Here is a 23513-nt window from a genome sequence, read left to right as displayed (position 1 = left end):
CAACAAAACACTGGGCCGCCTGCAGCGGAGCGCGCGAACTTAACCACTTGGCCACGGGGCCAGCCCCAAGTTTAATGTTTTTGATACAATTTTGTCGTCTATAATGGAATTGCTTTCTTAATTTCATTTTTAAATTGTTCATTGCTGGTATATAGAAACAAACTGATTTTTGTGAGTTGATCTTGTACCCTGCAACTTTGCTAAATTTTTTAATTAGCTCTGGTAATTTTTTTGTTGGTTCTTTGGGGGTTTCTATATGCAGTATCAGACCTGCTGGGAATAGTGATAGTTTTACCTCGTTTTCAAAATGGATGTCTTTCGTTTCTTTTTCTACCTAGTTGCTCTGGCTGGAACTTCCATACAATGTTGAATAGCAGTGGTGAAAGCAGGCATCCTTGTCTCCTTCCTGATTTTGGGGGGAAAGTTTTCAGTCTTTCACCATTAAACATGATGTTAGCTGTGGGTTTATCACAAATACCCTTTATCATGTTGAAGAAATTCCCATCTATTCTGAGTTTTCTCTATATTTTTTATCATAAAATGGTGTGGGATTTTTGTCAAATGCTTTTCCTGTGTCGATTTAGATGATCAGGTGGGTTTTTCCCCCTTTCTTCTACTAATGTGTTGTATTACATGGATTGATTTTCTTGTGTTGATCCACCATGTCATTCCTGGAAAAAATTCTTCAAGTTCATTCAGTGTAATCCTTTTAATATGATGTTAGATTCAGTCTGCTAGTATTTTGGTGACAATTTTTCATCTATATTCATAGGGATATTGTTCTGTAGTTTTCTTTTCTTTTGGTGTATCTGACTGGATTTGATCTCAGGGAAATACTGGCCTCATAGAACGAGTTAGGAAGTGCTTCCTCCTCTTCTGTATTTTGGAAATGTTTGAGAAGTTCTTGTGTTAATCCTACTTTAAATGCCTGCTAGAATTCACCAGTGAAGCCATCTGGTCTTAGACTTTCCTGACTTTTCTTTGTTGGGAGGTTTTTGATTACTGATTCAATCTCTTTACTTGTTATAGGTCTGTTCAGATTTTCAATTTTTTAAAGTCAGTTTTGTTAATGTGTGTGTTTCTAGGAATTTTTCTTTCTCATCTAGCCTGTCTAGTTTGTTAGCCTGCAACAGTATTCATAGTATTCTCTTATAGACGTTTTTCTTTATGGAAAGGTGTTCGTAATGTCCCCATTTTCATTTCTGATTTTTAGTTATTTGCATCTTCTCTTTTTTTCTTGGTCAATCTTTCTAAAGTTTGGTCAATTTTGCTGATCTTTTCAAAGAACCAACTTTTCATTGATTCTATTGTTTTTCTATTTTCCATTTCACTTATGTCCTCTCTAAAGTTTATTTCCTCCCTTCTGTGAGATTTGAGTGTGGTTTGCTCTTCTTTTCCTGGTTCCTGAAGGTGTAACGTTAGATTGTTGATTTGAGCACTTCCTTTTTTTTAATGTAGACTTTTACAAATATAAATTTCCTTCTAAGCACTGCTTTTACTGCAAGCTATAAGTTTTGCTATGTTGTGTTTTCATCTTCACTCATCTCTTTCATTTCTAATTTTCCTTGTGCCTTTTCCTTTGATCCATTGCTTGTTTAAGAGTATGTTGTTTAATTTCCACGTACTTGTGCATTTTCAAGTTTTTCTTCTCTTGTTGAGTTCTAACTCCATTTTTGTGGTTGGAGAAGATATTTTGTATGATTGCAATCTTTTTAAATCTTTTGAGACTTAAGTTGTGGCTTAACATATGGTCTCTCCTGGAAAATGTACCACGTGCACTTCAGAGAAATGTATATTCTGCTTTTGTTGGATGGAGTATTCTGTATATGTCTGTTAGAGCCAATTCATTTATAGCTGTTCAAGTTGTCTATTTCCTTGATGATCTTCTGTCTTGTTCTATCATTATTGGAAGTTGGGTGATGAAATATCCAACTAGTATTGCAGAGCTGTCTATTTCTCTCTTTGATTCTCTCAATGTTTGGTTCATATATTCTGGAGCTCTGATGATTGGTTCATATATATTTATAATTGTTATATCTTCGTGGTGAATTAACCTTTTTATTATTACAATATCCTTTGTTATCGCTTGTAGCAATGTTTTGTCTTAAAGTTTGTTTGTCTAATATGTGTATAGCCACTTCAGCTCTCTTTTAGTTACTATTTGTATGGGATGTCTTTTTCCATCCTTTCACTTTCACCCTATTTATGTCTTTGGGTCTAAAATGAGTCTCTCATAGGCAGCATATAGTTGAATTATGTTTTTTAAATTCATTCTTTCAGACTCTGTCTTTTAATTGCTCTGTTTAATCCATTTACATTTAAAGTGATTACTGTTACAGAAGCACTTATTTTTGCCATTGTGCTATTTTCAGTTTGTTTCTATCTTATTTTCTGTCTCAAATCCTCAATATTGTCTTCTTTTGCATTTGATGTATTTTTTCCTAGTGTACTATTTCGATTCCCTCTTCGTTTTCTTTTCAGTATATATTTCTAGTTATTCTTCTTAGTGGGGACCCCGAGTATTACCATAACATCCTAAATTTATATCAACTAGATAGAATTGATACTAACTTGGCATCAATAACATACAAAACCCCAGCTTTTATTCTATATAGCCCTTCAGTCCCTTTATGTCATTACTGTCAAAAATTGCAACTTTAACCCACAGCCAACATCATACTCAATGGGGAAAAACTGAACACCATCCCTCTGAGAACAGGAACAAGACAAGGATGCCCACTCTCACCACTCTTACTCAACATTATACTGGAGATTTTGGCCAGAGCAATTAGGCAAGAAAAAGGAATAAAAGGAATCCAAACAGGAAATGAAGAAGTGAAACTCTTGCCGTTTGCAGATGACATGATCTTATATATAGAAAACCTTAAAGAATCCATCAGAAAACTACTAGGAAATCATTAACAACTGCAGTAAAGTTGCAGGGTACAAAATCAACTTACAAAAATCAGTTGCATTTCTATACTCTAATAACGAACTAACAGAAAGAGAACTCAAGAATACCATCCCATTTACAATCACAACAAAAAGAATAAAGTATCTAGGAATAAATTTAACCAGGGAGGGGGAAGACCTATATAATGAAAACTATAAGACGTTATTGCAAGAAATCGATGATGACACAAAGAAATGGAAAGATATTCCATGCACATGGATCAGAAGAATAAACATAGTTAAAATGTCCATACTACCCAAAGCAATCTACAGATTCAACGCTATCCCAATCAGAATCCCAGTGACATTCTTCACGGAAATAGAACGAAGAATTCTAAAATTCATATGGGGCAACAAAAGACCCCAAATAGCTCAAGCTATCCTGAGAAAAAAGAACAAAGTTGGAGGCATCACAATCCTTGACTTCAAAATATATTACAAAGCTATAGTAATCAAAGCAGCATGGTACTGGTACAAAAACAGGCACACAGATCAATGGAACAGAATTGAAAGCCCAGAAATAAACCCACACATATACAGACAGCTAGTAAACGGTGTTGGGAAAACTGGACAGCCACATGCAAAAGAATGAAAGTAGACCACTATCTTATGCCATACACAAAAATAAACTCCAAATGGATCAAAGACTTGTAGGTAAGACCTGAAACCATAAAACTTCTGGAAGAAAATATAGGTAGTACACTCTTTGACATTGATGTTAAAAGGATCTTTTCAAATATCATGTCTTTTCAGACAAGGGAAACAAAAGAAAAAATAAACAAGTGGGACTTCATCAGATTAAAGAGCTTCTGCAAGGCGAAGGAAACCAGGATCAAAACAAAGAGACAACCCACCGACTGGGAGAAAATATTTGCAAATCATATATGTGACAAGGGGTTAACCTCTGTAATATATAAAGAATGCATACAGCTCAACAACAAAAAAAACAAACAACCTGATCAAAAAATGGGCAGAGAATATGAACAGGACATTTCTCCAAAGAAGATGTACAGATGGCCAACAGGCACATGAAAAGATGTTCAACATCACTAAGCACCAGAGAAATGCACATCAAAACTAGTTTAGATAAAATGGCTATAATCACTAAGACAAAAAATAACAAATGTTGGAGAGGGTGTGGAGAAAAGGGAACCCTCCTTCACTGCTGGTGGGAATGCAAACTGGTGCAGCCACTATGGAAAACAGTATGGAGATTTCTCAAAAAAAAAAAAAAATAGAAATACCATATGACCCAGCTATCTCACTACTGGGTATTTATCTGAGGAACTTGAAATCAGCAATTCAAAGAGCGTTTGCAGCCCTGTGTTCATTGCAGCATTATTCACAACAGCCGAGACATGGAAGCAACTCAAGTGCCCATTGACTGATGATTGAATAAAGAAGATGTGGTATATACATACAATGGAATACTACTCAGCCATAAAAAAAGATAAAATCATCCCATTTGCAACAACATGGATGGACCTGGAGGGAGTTATGCTAAGCGAAATAAGAGAGACTGAGAAAGACAAACACGAGATGATCTCACTCATATGTGGAAGATAAACAAACACATGGACAAAGAGAACAGTTCAGTGGTTACCAGGGGAAGGGGACTGGGAGTAGGTACAGGGGGTGTATGGGAGCACTTATATGGTGACAGACGAGTAATAATGTACAAGTGAAATCTCACAATGTTGTAAACTATTATGAACTCAAATAAATAAAATCAGCAAAAAATTTGCATCTTTATACATTTATGCCTATTAACATCAACTTATAATTTTTTTAGGCATTTGTCTTTTGAATGATATGAGACACACAAAGAAGAAATACAAATCAAAAATATGATAATACTTGTTTTTGTATTTACCTATATAGTTATCTTTATCAGGGCTCTGTATTTCGTTTCCCTGGGAATGTCATAATGTCTCCTTTTTTGTTGTTGTTGGTGAGGAAGATTGTCCCTGAGTAACATCTGTGCCAATCTTCCTCTATTTTGTATATGGGACGCCACCACAGCATGGCTTGACAAGCAGTGCGTAGGTCCGTGCCCAGGATCCAAACCTGTGAACCCTGGGCCACCAAAGCAAAGTGCGCAAACTAAAACACTATGCCACCAGGCCAGCCCTTCTCCTTCATGTTTGAAGGATAATTCTGCCAGATGCAGATTTCTTAGTTGAAGGTTATTTTTTCTTTCAGTCCTTTAAATATGCTGTCCTATTACCTTCTGGCCTTCCTGGTTTTGAGGAGAAGTTAGCTGTTAATGTTGTCAAGGATCGCTTGTATAGAATGAATCCGTTTTCTCTTGATCTTTCACGATTCTTTTTTTGTGTTTGACTTAAAAAATTTTTTTTTATTCTGGCAAAATAAACATAACATAAAATGTATTATATTAACCATTTTTAAGTGCACATTTCAGTGGCATTAAGTACATTCACATTGTTGTGCAACCATCACCACCATCCATCTCCAAACTCTTTTCATCTTGCAAAACTGCAACTGTAGCCATTACACACTAACAACCCATTCCCCCTGCCCCAGCCCCTGGCAGCCCCCACTCTACTTTCTCTCTCTGATTTTGACTAAGTATCTCATATAAGTGGAAGCACACAGTATTAGTTTTTTTCTGACTGGCTTATCTCACTTAGCATGATGTCCACAAATTTCATCCTGTTGTAGCATCTGTAAGAATTGCCTTCCTTTCTAGGGCTGAGTAACGTTCCCTGTGTGTGTAGACCGCGTTTTGCTTATCCATTCATTTGTCGATGAACACTTGGATTGTTTTGATATTTGAGCTCTGGAAATAATGCTGCTATGAACACGGGTGAACAGATATCTGTTTGAGACTCTGCTTCCAATTCTGTTGGGTATATACCCAGAAGTGGAATTACTGTATTATATAGTAATTCTATTTGTAGTTTTTTGAGTAACCACTATGCTATTTTTCACAGTAGCTGTACCATTTTACATTCTCACCAAAGTGCACAGGTTTCCAATTTCTCCACATTCTTGCCAACACATGTCACTTTCTATTTGTTAAAATAATTACCATCCTAATGGGGGGAGGAGGTATCTTGAGCAACTTTTCATGTGCTTATTGGCCGTTTGCGTATCTTCTCTGGAGAAATGCCTATTTAAGTCCTTGGCCCATTTTTGAATCAGGTTTTTTATTTTTTGTTGCTGAGTTTTAAGAGTTCTCTATATATTCTACATATTAATCTCATATCTGGTATATGATTTGCAAATATTTTCCCCCATTCTTTGGGTTGCCTTTTTACTCTATTGACAGTGCCTTTAATATACAAATTTTTAAATTTTCATGAAGTCTAATTTGTCTATTTTTTCTTTTGATGGCTGAGCAATAGTGTCATGTTTAAGAAATCATTGCCAAATCCAATGCCATGAAGCTTTTTTCCATGTTTCCTTCTCAGAGTTTTATAGTTTTAGGGTTTACATTTAGGTCATGGATCTGTTTTTTAAAAATTTTAAAATTTTTCATTTTTCCTTCTCTCCCCAAAGCCCCCTAGTACATAGTTGTGTATTTTAGTTGTGGGTCGTTCTAGTTGTGGCATGTGGGATGCCGCCTCAGCATGGCCTGATGAGCAGTGCCATGTCCATTCCCAGGATCCAAACTGGCTGAATGCTGGGCCACCCAAGTGGAGCATGTGAACTTAACCACTTGGTCATGGGTCCAGCCCCTCCTTTTTATGTATACGGTTTTTGGTAAGGGTCCAACTTCATTCTTTTGCAAATGGATATACAGTTTACTCAGCACCATTTGTTGAAAAGACTTTCTTTTCCTCCACTGAATGGACTTAGCATCCTTATACAAAATTATTTAACCATGTATGGGTTGATTTCTGGATTTTCTATTCTATTCCATTGGTCTATATGTCTGTCTTTATGTTGGTATCACACTATTTTAATTACTGTAGCTTTTTAATTACTTACCGTAGTAAGTTTTGAAATCAGGAAGTACGAGTCCTTGAGCTTTGCTCTTCCTTTTTAGAATTGTTTTGGATATTTGAGGTCCATTGAGATTCCATATGAATTTTAGGATTTTTTTCTATTTCTGCAAAAAATATCAGTGAGATTCTGATAGGTATTGTACTGAAACTGTAGATTGCCTTGAGTAGTATTGCTATCTTAACAACACTAAGCCATCCGTCTATGAATATGGGACGTCTTTCCATTTATTTGTCTTCTTTAATTTCTTTCAGAAACGTCTTGCAGTTTTTATTGTACAAGTCTTTCACCTCTTGATTAACTTAATTACTAACTTACTTTATTCTAAATATTTTTTTTATTTTAGTCTCAGTCAATGGAATTGTGTTTTTAATTTCCTTTGTGAACGGTTAATCGTTAATGTAAGAAACGCAGCTGGTATTTGTGAGTTGACTTTGTTTCCTGCTACTTTGCTGAGTTCATTTATTAGTTCTAATAGCTTTTTTGGGGTATCTTTAGGGTTTTGTACATATAAGATCATATCATCCGGGAACAGAGGTAATCTTACTTCTTTCTTGCTAGTTTGGATGCCTTTTATTTCTTCTTCTTGCCTAATTGCTCTGGCTAGGACTTCTAGTGCCATGTTGAATAGAAGTGGTGAGAGCAGGCGTGCTTGCCTTGTTCCTGACCTTAGAGCTTTCAGTCTTTCACCATTGAGTATGTTTGTTGTGGATTTTCATTTGGCTTTTATTATTTTGAAGTAGTTTCCTTCTATTCCTAATTTTCTGAGTTTTTTTTTTTTAATCACGAAAAGGTGTTGAATTTTGTCAAATGCTTTTCTGCATCAACTGAGACGACCATGTGCATTTCTTCCTTTATTCTGCTAGTGTGGTATGTTACATAGATCGATTTTCATATGTCGACCTCTTTGCATTCCAAGAATCAGTCGCTGTTAGTCATGGTGTGTAATCTTTTTAACTTATTGCTGAATTCAGTTTCCTAGTATTTTCTTGAGAATATTTACCTCAATATTCATGAGGGGTATTTGTCTGTAGCTTTCTTTTCTTGTAGTGTCGTTGTCTGGCTTTGGTACCAGGGTAATTGTGGCCTCGTAGAATGTGTTAGGGAGTGTTCTCTCTTCTTCAGTTTTTTGGAAATGTTTGAGAAATATTGGTATTAGTTCTTCTTTAAATGTTTGATAGAATTCACCAGTGAAGTCATTAGGTCCAGAGATTTTCTTTGTCAGGAGGTTTTTGATTACTCATTCAATCTTCCTACTACTTATAGATCTATTTGAATTTCCTATTTCTTCATGGTTTAGTGTAGGTAGGTTTTGTGTTTCTAGGAATTTGTTCATTTCATCTATATTGATCCAATTGTTTAATGTACAACTTCTCATAGTACTCTTTCATAATCCTTTTTGTTTCTGTGGAATCTGTAGTTATGTCCTCACTTTCATTTCTGATTTTAGTAATTTGGTTTTTTCTCTCTCTCTTTTTTTCTAGTTCATCTAGATAAAGCTTTGTCAATTTTGTTGATCTTTTCAAAGAACCACATTTTGCTTTTCTCTATTACATTTCTATTCTCTATTTCATGTATATCCACTCTAATCTTTATTATTTTCTTCCTCCTTTAACTGTGAGTTTGGTTTGTTCTTCTTTTTCTATTTCCTTAAATTGTAAAGTTATGTTGTTGATTTGATATCATTCTTGTTTTCTAACATTAATGTTTACAGCTATAACTTTCTCCCTCAGTGCTGCCTTTACTGTTTCCCATTAGTTTTGGTATGTTGTGTTTTCATTTTCATTTATCTCTAAGTATTTTTCATATGGTCTATCCTGGAAAACGTCCCATGTGCACTTAAGAAGAATGTGTACTCTGTTGTTGTTGGGTTGAGTGTTTGTTTGGGTCTGTTACATCTCGTTGGCTTATGTGCTGGTCAAGTCCCTGTTTCCTTTCTTGAGTCTGGTTGCTCTGTATACTATTTGGGGCACGGTATCAAAGTGTCCAACTGTTTTCGTAGAATTGTCTATTTCATACTTCAATTCTGTCAATTTTTGCTTCATATATTTTGATGGTCCATTATTAGGTTTATGAACATTTATATTTGTTATATTTTCTTATGGTATTGAACATTTTATTAACATATAATGTCCTTGTTTGTATCTTGAAAACTTTTTTATTTAAAGTCTATTTTTTTCTGATAGTATAGCCAACCCTGCTCTCTTTTAGTTACTATTTGTATGGAAGATCCTTTTCTGTTCTTTTATCTTTCAACCTATTTGTGTCTTTGAATCTAATGTGAGTCTCTTGGAGACAGCATATAGTTAGGCCATGGGGTGTTTTTTTTTCATTGTCAAATAATTCTAGTTTTTATTTCTTAGAAATTACCTGATTATACAGTTTGATATTTAATGTACTATTCCTTCAGTTGTATACTCTAGCACTTTGTGATCATGAGAAATTGCTTACTTTCTTTTATTGTAAGAAAACACGTGATCTGCCCTCTTAACAAATTTTTAAGTGCACAATACAGTGTTGGTAACTCAAGTACAGTGTTGTACAGCAGCTTTCTAGAACTTATTCATCTTTTTTTTTTTTTGAGGAAGATTAGCCCTGAGCTAACATCCGTGCCCATCTTCCTCTACTTTATATGTGGGACGCCTACCACAGCATGGCTTGATAAGCTGTGCCATGTCTGGACCCGGGATCCGAACTGGTGAACCCTGGGCCACTGGCGTGGAGCACGCGAACTTAACTGCTGTGCCACCAGGCTGGCCGCTAGAACTTATCCATCTTGCACAACTGAAATTTTACGTCTAATGAACAGCACTCCCCATCCTCCCCCATCCGGCTCCTGGTAATCACCATTCTGCTCTCTGTTTCTTTGAGTTTGACATTTTTTCTTCTTCTTCTTTCTTTTTGGGGGGAGTCCTTTTTTTCCAGCTTTATTGGGGTATAATTGACAAAACTGTTAGCTATTTACAGTGTGATGATTTGATACATTGTGAAAGCACTCCCCCCATCAAGTTATTAACACATCCATCACCTCATATATTTACCGTTTACTTTTTTTGGCAGGGTGAGAACATTTAAACTCTGCTGTCTTAAAAAATCTACTCTCTTAGCAAATTTCAATTGTACAGTGCAGTTTTATCAACTGTAATGAGTTTAACTATTTTAGGTACCTCGTATAAGTGGAATCAGGCAATACTGGTCCTTCTGTGACCGGCTTACTTCAGCTGGCATGATCTAACAGTCTCACTTTGGGTGTACACCCTCCTGTCTCCCAGCTTACCCAGGGAAGGTGAAGTCCAGCAGCCGCCGACAGTGAAAACTCTGGGACTAACTCCTTATTTCTAATCAGTCTAGTGGGAAAGAGGGGCCTTGCATGTCCAGGAATCAGGGGGTCGTCCCCATTTGTTTTGCTTCTCTCCCTAGTTACAGAGTCTCCTCTGCAGCCTCAGTGATGGCAGAGGAACCCAAAGCCCTGAGAAATGACCTGTGTCTGGACAAAGCAGCAAGTAAAGAGACGCCTGCTGTCTGAAAATTATGGGGGATCCTTGTTATTTTCTTCTTTCTCTTCTCTTGCTGTTTCACCTGAAAGGTCAACCAACTTATGTGGAACTGCATGACAACACGAGGAACATGTAGGAGGAGCCGTTGAAGCACGGGAATGTGGAGAGTCCTGAAGGGGAGAGAGCAAGAGAAGAGAACTATTCAATTCTGTGTGTGAGCCAACAGAAGTCCTGGGCTCACCCTGAGCCACGTGCACAGAACAGACCCAAAAGGGCAGAGCAAAGGCTTGGAGAGTGCACCCGCAGCATAAACCACCAGCCAACTCCCAGACTAACCCCAGGGGGACGTCACCATGTGGACACAAACGGCACAGCGATGCCGTGAAAACTGCACTGAGACGGGAACAACTGCCCACAGAAGGCACGATGCACATGAAGCCTGCCCTTCACTGTGTTGATGGCTTCATCAGACAACAGAAAAAAACAATGAACCACATCCACAGGATTTCAATAGGAACAAGAGCCTAACATAATAAACAAACTGTCCAGGACACCATCCCCAAACCACACAACAAAACATACAAAGAACTAGGAAAATCTGACAAACTCTCAAAGGAAAAGGAATCAGCAGACCCAGCCGTGAATAACCCACATAGAGGAGCGCTCAGACAAACCGCCATTACAGCCACGCTCAGCGAGGGGACGAGAAAGACTCTGGAAGCAATGGAAAGAAACACGTTCTCAGCAGAGAAACAAAAATTATAAAAAAGAAGCAAATGAAAATTTTAGCACTTAACATTACAATATCTCAAATCAAAAATTCACTAGATGGGCTCGATAACAGACAGGAGAAAACAGAGGAAAGAGTCAGAAAACTTATAGACCAATAGAAATGGCAAATCTGAAGAACAAAGAGAAAACAAGATTGAACAAAAATTAAGAGACTCTCAGAGATGTGTGACACGATGTCGAAAGTTTTAATTTGTGAGCCAAAGGAGTGTCTGAAGGAAAGGTGAAAGAGATGAGACAGAAGAAAATACAGGAGAAAAAGAATGGTTGAAAACTTCGCAAATTTATGAAACACAGATCTAAGCTCAGAAAGCCTCATCCTGACACAAAGTCAATCTCATAAAAAAGCAAAGAAAACTCTTGAGAGAAGTCAGGGAAATGACATGTTACATATAAGAGAATATGAATTTGAAGGGCTGAGATTACTCACCAGAAAATATAAAAGCCAGAAGAGAATGGAACCACATCTTTAAGGTGTTGAAAGAAAAGATCAACCCAGGGCATGAGAGGGAGCAAAGATGTCCTTGAAGATTGAAAGTCAAACAAAACCAAAACGAAAACAAAGGCTGATGGAGACGAGAGAAAAGTGGGCGAATTCCTCACCAGACAGCTGGCTATAAAATGCCATGTGGAAGGAGCTTCTTCAGGCTGAGGTGGAACGACACAGGAGAGAAGCTCAGAATCTCAGGAACAAGGGAAGAGCAACAGAAATGGTTCTCTCTGGATAAAGGTGATGGCCTGCTTTTCTCCTCTTAACTTATTTCATCTATGTATGACTTTTGAATGAAAACAGCACACCACAGGCCCAGAGGGTGGTGTTCAAGTCATAGAAAGGTGACATATATGAAAACCGTAACACAGTGGAAGGTAAAGACTCTACATGGCTGTCAATCTTCTACATTTTATTTAACTGGTAAAATGTTAAGTCTAATTAAACTGTGAAAAAATTTGTACCCATAGTGTTATTCCCAGGACAACCAAAAAATAATTACACACTCATTCAAGAAAAATTGGAAAAGCTCAATGGTCCTATATGAGAACATTTGAATAAGGCAATGAAAAGAGGTTTTTGTGAGAACAGAAGTTTTGATTTCTCTTGGTTAATTGCCTCGGAGTGGATTTGTTGGGTCATATGTCACGTATGTCCCGCCCCAGGGCCTCATGCATCCTCTGCGCACGCGCTCTTCCCTCCAGCATCTTCGCGTGAATCTGTTCTTTCCTCACACATTCCAAAGCTGCATCCTAGCAACAGGCCAAACAGTGCACACTTTGCCTCTGGCCCAGTTGGCAGCTGAAGGAGAGAACTCGGAGCCTAGCACTCTATTGACGCGCACCTTACCCAAGTGTTCTATGGGTGGTCACCTCGGTAGGCTTTGCCCCTTGTCCCCACCCCGGGCACCAAGGGGCCAGCCCCTGCCAGGAGGGCACAGCCACCTCCAGCCCACTCACTGAGCCTGCCAACTTCCCTCAGCTGGCCGGAGTCACCCAACTGTCCATGCGCCTGGGTCAACGCCCAGGCCATCCTACAGGTATCCAGTGACTTTGGATCCATGCTTTCTCACAGTATCTCCAGAAGGACCTTCTGTGATCCTGCAGACCCTGTGCTCCTTTCTGGGGATCCTGACCTCCATCTGCAGGCCTGGCCATCAGAGGAAGGCCGCACTGTCTTCTTACACCTTCGAGATGTCCTGCAGCTCAACATCTGCCATGGGCAAAGTCACTCTCTGTGAGGTCCAGGAGCAGGGAGTCACTCCGATGCCACCCACAACACCCAGGTGTGCCCAAGACTCCTGCAGAGAGAAAATCATGTTAGGGGCGCTGAGAGAGAGCAGGAAAGAGATGGCCAAGCAGGAGGAAGACCCCACAGTCATAGAGAGGCAGGATGATCACGGAAGGGGCCCTGACGACACTGGGGATGCAGTCTGCTTTCAGGCCCCTAGGGGTCCATGGAGACCTCTGTTCCTTTGTCCCCAGGCCCAGGCCTCTGCAGAGAAACCTCCATGCTACGAGCTCAGAAGACAGATCCATCCGGAAATCCCAGACTTCGTGTATGAGCTCCTGCCCCAAATGAAATGCCATCAGTAGCTCATACAGCTCCACCCGAGGGTTCCCGCCGGTGCAGAAGAGGAGGGGCCCAGTCACATCCCACACCCGGCTTCCCCAGAGGGCCTCCAAGGAAGTGATCCAGGAGGGCTCTGGTCTCCCTCTGCAGCCTCGGGGCTTTCCCACAGGAAGACTCAGCATAGAAAGGATGCGGAGGCCATGACAGGGCAGACACAAACCTGGGGGAACTGCTCATCCACATCTGACACCCGAAAATGCAAGATTCCTCTGGTGCCACGCAGGCGAGGGGACCCTCTGAGGCTGCCACCACCACCTAAGATGAGTTTTCCACTCGCCGCTGAAGACCTAGACTCAGAGAAGGAAGCAGCGCTCCGGCGCATCAACAGCGCATTGTGGGGTGAGAATGAGGCCATCTGGGACCGCGGCGCCCTGTCCTGTGCCGTCCCCCTGCCTGCTGCAGGGGCTGCTCCTCCACTAGCCGTCCTCCAGCCCCCAGCATGACCCACAGCTGGAGAAACGCTGGAAGATCCAGGACTCCCCGGGCCCTGTGGCCATCCTGGGATCCGGAGTGGCTGCTTCTGTGCATCCTTGAATTGGAGGAGGCACAGTTCACCAGGCTCCTCTTGTCCCCCAGAGACCCTTCCAGGTGCCTCTTCACACTCACTGCCTCAGCCCCCTGCACCTTGCTGACCCCTGCTGCCTCCCCAGGATCAGGCAGGGCTGACCTGTCTGCTAGGCTCCCGAACACCTCCCTCTCTGCTCCCATCCCTGCACGAGGCGTGGAGTCTGCCGATCAGAAGCCCGACTTCTCCGGGGCCTGCCCCTGCGGCTGCTGCAGCGTCCCCTCCCCTTCATGCTGAAGTCTACCGGGGGCCCTCTGAATTGGGGGAGGAGGCCATGTGCAAGCCAAGGCCTCAGTCACAGCTGCAGCAGATGCCAGTTCTGCCTCCCCTGCAGCTCCCAGCACCTCCAGAATGGAGTCCCCCGCACCCAGGTGCATACACTCTCCTGTTTCCCCCTCACAGAGCCCCCTCCCATCACTGATCCCAGTGCCCCTCCCTCCACCGACCTGCCAATCACTCCTGCTCTCTGTTCCAGCCCCTCCACCAGCACATCTGCAGGCCTGGCTCCCCAGCCAGCTTCTGACACTGAGCTCATCCCCATGGACACCAAGCCAGCTCCCCAGCTTCTCCTCTTGGGGTCTCGCCCTGGCTCCAGTGGGAACTTCTTCCCATCTGCCCAGGTGCTTCAGACGCCCCCCGGTGACAGCACGGCCTCAGCCACAGTCACCACTAGCCTACCTGCACTCAGGTTCTGTGGCCTCACCCCAACTCTGAAACTTCCTGTTAACCCTGGAGCCACTGCCCAGCCCATATTTGGGGCCCCTGAGGGGCAGCAGCACAGAGTCACCACATTTCACTGCTCTCTCCAGCATGGAAAACTGGCAGCTCCAGCCCCAGCCCAGGCCCCAGCCTCTGCTCCAGCCCCTTCAAGTCAGGGGTTTTGGCAGCACCCAAGGGCTTTGGGAGCAGAGGAGCTGTCTCCGATCTAATCTGTTCTTTTGGGGGCAATCAGCGTTACAGCACAGACAAGTGGGGCCCCAAGCATCACTGAATGCCTGGAGTTCCCCTCTCCGGAGCACCCCCATGGTGACCACACGACCCAGCACTAAGGAGAACCCTGGGTTTGGAGGCGCTGCTGACCCTGCCTTAAGTCATGTCCCCAGGGGCCAGCCCAGGCAGAGCCCCCTCACTTCCAGCCGAGGGCCCAGGATCACTGCTGAGAAGGCTGCCTTCAGAGGAGCGAATACCATCCTGACTTCTGCTTCCAGCAGCCCTGCCTCTGTGGTGGACTTGGCGAGGAGCTGGCGTGCCATCTTGGCCCCCTCATCACCTGTCCAGGGCTTGGTTGGACAGAAAACCATTGGGCCATCAACCAAGTCATTTTCCTCTAGATCAGGATCCACTCCCTTGGAGTCTAAGAGGGGAAAATGGCCTGAGTGAACTGCTTTCATGAGAATTAGCCCGTGTCCACCTCTTCCCAGAGTGGACCACGAGTGTGGCCTCATTTAGATCTGAAACTCAAGGGGAGCCCTGACTTCTGTGACCCTGGAGCAAACTGGGTGCCAGAGACGCAGCATTCTAGTCCCACCCTCTGCCCTGCAGTCCTCCCCAAAGTTGGTGGTTTGAGGCTGTCGTCCATCCCGCTGGCCAGAGTCCTCAGGACAGCAGACAGAGGTGTGTGGCCAGCTTCCCTCCAGTCCTGGAGCACGGGCGATGCCCTCTGCTGCCTAACGTTGACCATTCCCCTCTCCCCGTCTTCCTCCCAGAAGCCTTGTGTCTTATAATAAAGTCTCGTTCTTGCTCCTCTGCGTAATTCTCCTGCGTCTGTGCTCTGGAGATGAAGTGTGGAAAAACACTGGCTTGTGTGTGTGGTGACACGGGAGGCCAGACCTAACTCTTTAAAGGTTCCTGCAGCCCAGCTAATGGGGTGTGGAGAGGAGCACAATTTGATGGCTACAAGGACTGACAAATATTAAAGGTATGTTTTGAGTTGAAACGATACAGCCCAGGATAAAATGGGCCCAGAGAGGGATAGACCGGGAGGCTCATTCTTGAGGTTAGAACTGCAGAACTCTCTGACCTGGAGTGGCCGGATCGTCCCTAGTCTACACCAGGAGTCCACACTCTCCACATTTAGTCTTTTCTATGGAGCAGTTTCTTTTTGGATTTTTTTGCTTTTAAAGTCCTAGGCAAATCACACAGATTTGCCTACACACAGATCTCACCTGGAGAGTATGGGCCTGGCTTCCAAGCTTCTGGGCCTGGGCAAACAAGGAAAGCTTTCATTCTAAGATACGACATATCCTGAAGCAATTTGTGACATTGCTTTAAAAAAGCAGAAGGTCTCCCTGAATACGTCTCTTCTCTTTTCCAAAAATAGGGATGAAAGAGAACTATTGGCAGAGGAAACAAGCTAAAATTAGTCCATTTTAATTGTAAAAGATGAAAAGACTTGCGGTTTGTGATCCAATACACATGGAGCTTAGAGATCAGCACTCCAGTCATCACAACAAAAGGAAAACTCAACGAAGTGAAAATCAACAATTCTTAAGTCTGTCAGAGAATTGAGGTCACAGAGCAAACTATCAGCACGAAAATTGGAGACAGGTGAATACAGAGCGTTGCGGCTTAATGGAACCGGGGCCTCTGCTGGAGCCAGGGTCTGAGTAGCAAAGCAAACTGTCACTGATGAATTTCTGGAGGCTCAGTGTGGACGAGCTTGAGAGTTAAACACCCAGGGGAGCCCCGTCTTATGGGGCCTCCACACTTGCCTGAGTTTTACATCCAGGAGCCCGGTCACATTCTCAGGGTGAGGATCAAAGAGGACTTGTTCACGCTTCTGGCAGGGAGAGCAGCAAAGCAGCCATTTGAGACACACCCAGCACGGTCTGTTGTCCCTAAGAAAGCCTTCAGTAGAGGGAAACTTTCACCAGAGCAGCCGCCTTGGCTTCTATCAGAGCGTAACCGGCCTGGGTAAAGGGAATACCCATACCTAGTGACCTCTAGCTCTCCATGTCGGGAAGGGAACTGCCCAAGTGCAGCTCCCTCTGGCATTCTCTCACCTGACAGGGAAAAAATCTGAGAAGCACTTGTAAAGGTCAAATCCCAAGGACACACATCATCTACAGACAGATCTAACCGTAGAACCAGAGAGCACCTCTCCTTCCCCCACGGCCTCCCACCACGTCAACAGGCCTCCCGGACCAAAACACCATCTCAATTGGAGAAACCGCACGTCTCAGTAGAGCGTGTTTTTTACCCACTCTGCTAATCTCTCTCTTTCGGTTGGACAGTTTAATCCATTTACATTTAAAGTAATTACCGACAAGGAGGGACTTCCTGCTGTATTTTGTTGTTTCTGTATGCCTCGTAGCTTTTTGTTCCTCATGTCCTGCCTTACTTTCTTCTTGTGTCTTTGTGGATTTTTTGGTAGCGAAATGTTCAAATTTCTTTCTCATTTCCTTGTTGTATATTCTTCAGCTCCTTTCCTTTTTGCTATATTCTTCAGCTATTTATGGGAGTTACATTTAAAATCCTAAAGTTATAAACTTTAATTTGAATTTTTACCAGCTTAACCTCAATAACATACAAAAGTGACTCCTTTAGCAGCTCCATCCCTATCTCTTTCAGTTGTTGATATCACAAAATTACATCTTTATACATTGGGTGTCCAAAAACATAAAATAATAATTTTTAATGCATTACTCTCTTAAATTACATAGAAAAGAAAATGTGGCATTACAAACCAAAGTTATAACAATACTAGCTTTTATACTAATAATTTTTTTAAATGTATTTGTCCCTTAAATTGTGTAGAAAATAAAAAGTAGACTTATACACTATTGTAACAATCATACTAACTTTATAATTTCCCATTTTTACCTTTACTGAAATTGCTATTTTTTCATACAGTTTTGAGTCACTGTCTGGTGTCCTTTCATTTTGTGGGGTCCTGGAATTGGCCACCTCAAGCTATGTCTCTTTGGCATGAGGATTATTTGGGGCTGGTTACTTTTAATAAACTGCAGACAGGAAAGCAACTCTAAAAAGTAGAATTTACTTACCCTTTGTTAAGAGACATTTACATTGTAGAGCAAATCTCCATCTGTAAAGGTGTCTCCTTCTCTGTGCCAGGAAGAAGGGGGGATGACCTTATCTCTAGAAACTCTTAATCAATGCCAAAGGCAAGGACTTAAACCTGCATCTGGTTTACTGCACTTGTGTGGTAATCTCCCATGATCTACACCCCCTCCACCCCCAACATCCTCCTTTGTCGTTAACTGAAGATGATATTTAAGGTGGGGGCTTCAGCCATTTTGGCGAGTTGCTCAGTTTGCCTGAGCCTCTCCCATGTATACATATTATAAAGCTTTGTTTAATTTTCTCCTGTTATTCTGTCTCATGTGAATTTAATTCGTTCTCCGGCCAGAAGAACCCACAATGGGTAGAGGAAATGTCTTCCTCCCCTACAATTTCAACCTGCAGGATTCCCTTGAACGTTTCTCACAGGGCAGGTGCACAGGTAAGTCACTCCCTCAGTCTTGTATATCTGAGAATGTCTTAATTTCTCCCTCACTTTTGAAGGACATTTTTGCTTGATATTGGATTCTTGGTTGACAGTTTTTTTCTTTTAGTACCTTGAGTATATCACCCCACTGCCTTCTGGCCTCCAAAATTTCTGATGAGAAAACTGCTCATAATTTTACTGAATACCCCTTGTATGTGACAATTTGCTTCTCTCTTGCTGCTTTCAAAATTCTCTTTGTCTTTGTCTTTGAACAGCTTGATTATAATGTGTCTCAGTGGGGGGGTCTCTTTGAGTTCATCCTACCGGAGCTCTTTGAGCTTCTTGGATGTTTATATTTATGTTTTTCACCAAATTTGAATCCTGCCATTATTTATTCAAATGTTCTGTCTGCCCCTTTCTCTCCCTCTTCTCATTTTGGGACTTCCACAACATGTATGTTGATCCACTTGATGATGTTCCACTGGTCCCTTAGGTTGTGTTCCCTTTTGTTCAATCTTTTTTCTTTCTATTCCTCAGACATGATACTTTTTATTTTTATTTCTTCAAATTTGCCTATCCTTTCTTTTGCCTGCTCAAATCTGCCTTTGAATCCCTCTAGTGAATTTTCATTTCAGCTATTATATTTTCAGCCTCAGAATGTATTTTAATTTCTTTTTAGATTTTCTACATCTTTATGGATATTTCCATTTTGTTCACACATTGTTTTCTTGACTTTCTCATCTTCCTTTATTTCTCTGAGCATCTTTAAGATAGTTGTCTTAAAGTCTTTGTCTGGTAAATCTGCCATCAGGTCTTTTTCAGGAAGTGTTTCTCTTGATTTGTTTTTTTCCTTTAAATGGGTCATGCTCTCCTTTTTTATGCTTTGTGATTTCTTTGTTGAAAACTGGACATTTGAATCTAATAATGTCATAACTCTGGAAATCTGTTTGTCTCACTTTCCCAAAGTTTGCTGTTTCTTTATTGGGGGGTAGGGGCTGCTGTTTTTTGTTTTTGATTTTTTAATTGCTGTAGCTGTCTCTTTGCTGAGGATCAGGCTGAGGTGTGAACTTATGGTCTTCTTTGGTGTTTTTTGAGTCTGCCTCTTCCCTTGGGTGTGCATAGTGTCTTCATAATTTCCTCTGTATTGCAGTTGCTTTTGAATGTCCTATTCTTCAATATCTGGCTCCCAAAATGGGGAAAAGAGGAAAATGAAAGAGAAAAAAAAATGCCTGGTTCTTTAAATCCCCTGGAAATCACTTCAGTGGGAGGAGGAGTGGCTTGCAACAACGGGTGGAGAAGCAATGACAACAGCCACTGCCTCTGTGCACCTCTCTAATCAGAAGCAGCAATCAGTGATTAGAGCACCGATCCCCAATTTTTGAAGGACATGGTCCTTATTGCCCACCATGGCTCCTGCAATCTGTGTACAAACTGTTCCAGGAACTTGTGTGTGGCTGCCTGTCATGGCACTGAGGGGAGGGGGATGGGTACTACTACTCTGCTGAGAGATAAAATTGACTGAGATTAACCCCCTTTTTCAGTCCATGCCTTCTCCTGGAAGTTACAAGCCTTCAGCAGACTCCAGAGTTCCAAATTAGTTACGTGAGACTGATTCTGCCTGTATGGTTCTTGTCTGGGTGGGAGACAGATTTCTGGTGCTTGCTATTCCAAATGCTCTTCCTCGTGTCTGTCTTTTGACAATTTGATTATGATGTGTCTTGTTAGGGATCTCTGTGGATTTGTTATACTTATAATTCTTTGAGCTTTTTGAAATGGTAGATTTTGATCTCATCAAATTTGGGAAGTGTTTGGCCTTAATTTCTTCAAATATTCTTTTGCCCCCTCCTTTCTCTTCCTCCTGGGGTTCCCATAATGCATATATTGATACCTTCATTGATGTCCAACAAGCTTTTTAGGTTCTGTTCATTTTTCTCATTTTTTTCTCTCTGCTCCTCAGACTGGATAATTTCAGGTGCCCTATCTTTAAGTTTTCTGATTTGTTCTTCTGCCCACTCAAATCTGTTGTTGAAGACTCTCTAATGAATTGTTTAATTTCAACTATTGTACTTTTCAGCTCCAGTATTTCTTTATGGTTCCTTTTTATAATTTCTATCTTTTTATTAATATTCCCTGTCTGTTCATACATCATTGTCCTGGATTTCTTTAGCCCTTTGAGCATATTTAAGACAATTGATTTAAAGTGATTGTCTAGTAAGTTGAACATCTGGGCTTTGTCATGGACAGTTTCTGTTGTTTTCTTTTTTTTTTTTTTTTCCTGTAAATGGGCCATACTTTTTTGTTTCTTTGCATTCCTTGTCTATTTTTTGTTGAAAACTGGATATTTTAAATATTATAATGTGGTAAATTATAATGTGGTAAAGATCAGATTCTCCTCTCTCCCCAGGGTTTGGTGGTGTTGATTGTTGAGGGCTGAGGTTTTCTGTTTTCTTGGTGATTTCCAAACTATTTTGGCAAAGACTGTATTCCTTGTCACGTGTCATCACTGAATTCTCTGTTCTATTGTCTCAGCAGACAGAGATTTTCATAAATGCCTGGAGCCAAAAAGAAGGAAAAGCCCCTATCTTAGCCTTTGCAGATTGGAGCTGAACTGGGGCACTCCTACAACTCTTAGCCAGACCACATAGCGCTCTACCTTAGCCTTCACCTCCTGCCTGGGCAGAGCCCAAGGATCAGCTAGACTTGCAAGCCTAGGGTCCTCTGAGATCTTTTCTGTGTATGCATCTGGCCCTTGGTGTGCTGTTTGCAGTCCTAATACCCAGGTGTATGCTGCAGTCCTTCAAAGTTCTTATTCCACCCGGTGTCTTCCTCCTCAGCCTCCTTCTTCCCGGGCCTTTTGGTCCATCTGCTGCTATCCCTGTCCGCTGTCACCTGTCCCAGATGGAGATGGGTATTCTATGTCTTTAAATGCTTTTGACAGTCACTGTCTGGAAAGCTGATGCAGCCTGAGGCGGGGCAAAACCAGGACAAACCTCTGCACCAGTGCCCCAGGTAACTGCCACTTCACTCAAAGCATCCAGGCACAGTTTAGAATAAAGCCCATATTGACCTGTGGCACCAGCAAGTCACACCAGGAAAGTGGGCTGCCACCCCACAGCCATCACTGCGCTGGGAAATGGGGGATGGTAGGTGGGAAGGAAAAACACCACAATTCTTTCTTATTGAAATTTGATAGTTTTCTTCTTCACTAAGCAGCCCCCTGGTTGCTGTAGGCTCTTGACTGGATTCCAGAGTCCCTGAGTGGCTTCTGTCAGTTTTTGCCAGCTTATTGGTTGCTTCAGTGGAGGGACTGACCCTTTGAGCTTCATACACCTCCATTTTCTGTCACTATCTTGCTCTCTTCCTCTGCTTTTTCAAGCTTTTCCTTTTTATTAGTTACTTGTTTTGTTTCCAATTACTTCCTATCACGATTAGTACTATTAAAAACATCTGCAGAGAAATTGCATATTTTCCCCTTGGGAATGATTTCTTTAGAAGTTATTCCAAGATGGGGAAACTCCAGGCCAAAGGAAAGGAACAGCTGTACAGCTCTTGTTAAAGATTGCCAATCCCTCTAGAAAGATTGTCTTGACTTATCATCCTACCCACACCTCCAATCTCTGTTTTCCTCTTCAGTCTGTTGGCAATGGTTTTATTTTTAATTTTTCTCATACCTACTCCTTATTGAGTGTCTAATATGCGCCAAGTGCCTTTATCTGCTCTTTTTCTTTTTTGAGAATGATTAGCCCTGAGCTGGCATCTGCTGCCAATCCTCCTCTTTTTGCTGAGGAAGACTGGCCCTGAGCTCACATCCATGCCAATCTTCCGGTACTTCATATGTGGGATGCCTGCCACAGCATGGCTTGCCAAGCGGTGCCATGTCCACACCCAGGATCTGAACTGGCAAACCCTGGGCCGCTGAAGTGGAACATGTACACTTAACTGCTGCACCACCAGGTGGGCCCTATCTGCTATTTCTTAATGCATCTCCTCAAAGGGAGTGTTTTGATTTACAAATGAAGAAACTCAGAAAGTTCAAGTCACTTGAGGTCACACAGCCAAAAGGCAGGCAAATGCTCCTGGCCAGAACATTCTTACCATTTCTATGAGCCGTGTGGCTCCCACACTAAGTGATGACCTGCATCATCTCAAAAATAAAAAATTTAGGGGCTGGCCCATGGCCGAGTGGTTAAGTTCACGCATTCCACTGCAGCAGCCCAGGGTTTCGCCAGTTCAAATCCTGGGTGCGGACATGGCACTGCTCATCAAGCCATGCTGAGGTGGCGTCCCACATGCCACAACTAGAAGGACCCAGAACTAAAAACATACAGCTATGTACCAGGGGGCTTTGGGGAGAAAAAGGAAAAATAAAAAATCTTAAAAAATATATAAATAAAATAAGTAAAAAATTTATAAAGGTCCAAATTAAAACCCAGAGGGAAGAGTCTTGGATGACGGTGGCAGTGGTGGTATAGTATTCCAGTATCTTCAAATTCCTACACAAAAACAGTGCAACCAGGAAAGCATCTCTGAATCCCATAGACCAGACCCACAACAAGAGCAGGTGGCAAAGACTCAACTGTCATCAAGGTGTGAGACCTCAGGGAGCAGTGTATTTATGAGCTTTTCCTGAGGAATCTACATCAGAACCTCTTTGGAGGATTAAAGATGGCCCCAAATCTTTTTCACATCTCTCCACTGAGGGCTGATGTTATCTTCCCTTGAATCTGAGCGGGCCCTGGGACTGCTTTGACCATTAGAATACCAGGGAAGTGACAATGTGCCTTAATAACTCAGGCCTTAAGAACCTTGCAGCTTCCACTTCCTGTCTCTTAGAACACTCATTCTGGGGAAAGCTAGCAGCCAGTGTCAGAAGCCAGACTACTCTAAGGAAATCTAAGCTAGACACATGGGAAGACTGCATGGAGAGAGGTCAAGGCCTGACCAGCCCCTACTGGTTCCAGCCACCCCAGCCCAGGTGTCAGACAGGCGAACCAAGGTGAGTAGCCTTTGGACAATCCCAGCTCCGACCACTATCTGACTGCTACAGCAAGAAAGACTCTGCAGGAGAGCCACCCAGATGAGCCCAGCCAGTTCACAGAACCAGGACACATAGTACAAAATGGTTGTTTTTCCTGAGAAGAAAGAACAAAGCTGGAGGCATCACACTCTCTA

This window comes from Equus caballus, chromosome 11 (assembly GCF_041296265.1).
Source record: "Equus caballus isolate H_3958 breed thoroughbred chromosome 11, TB-T2T, whole genome shotgun sequence".
NCBI lineage: Eukaryota > Metazoa > Chordata > Mammalia > Perissodactyla > Equidae > Equus > Equus caballus.
This window is presented reverse-complemented; position numbering follows the sequence as displayed.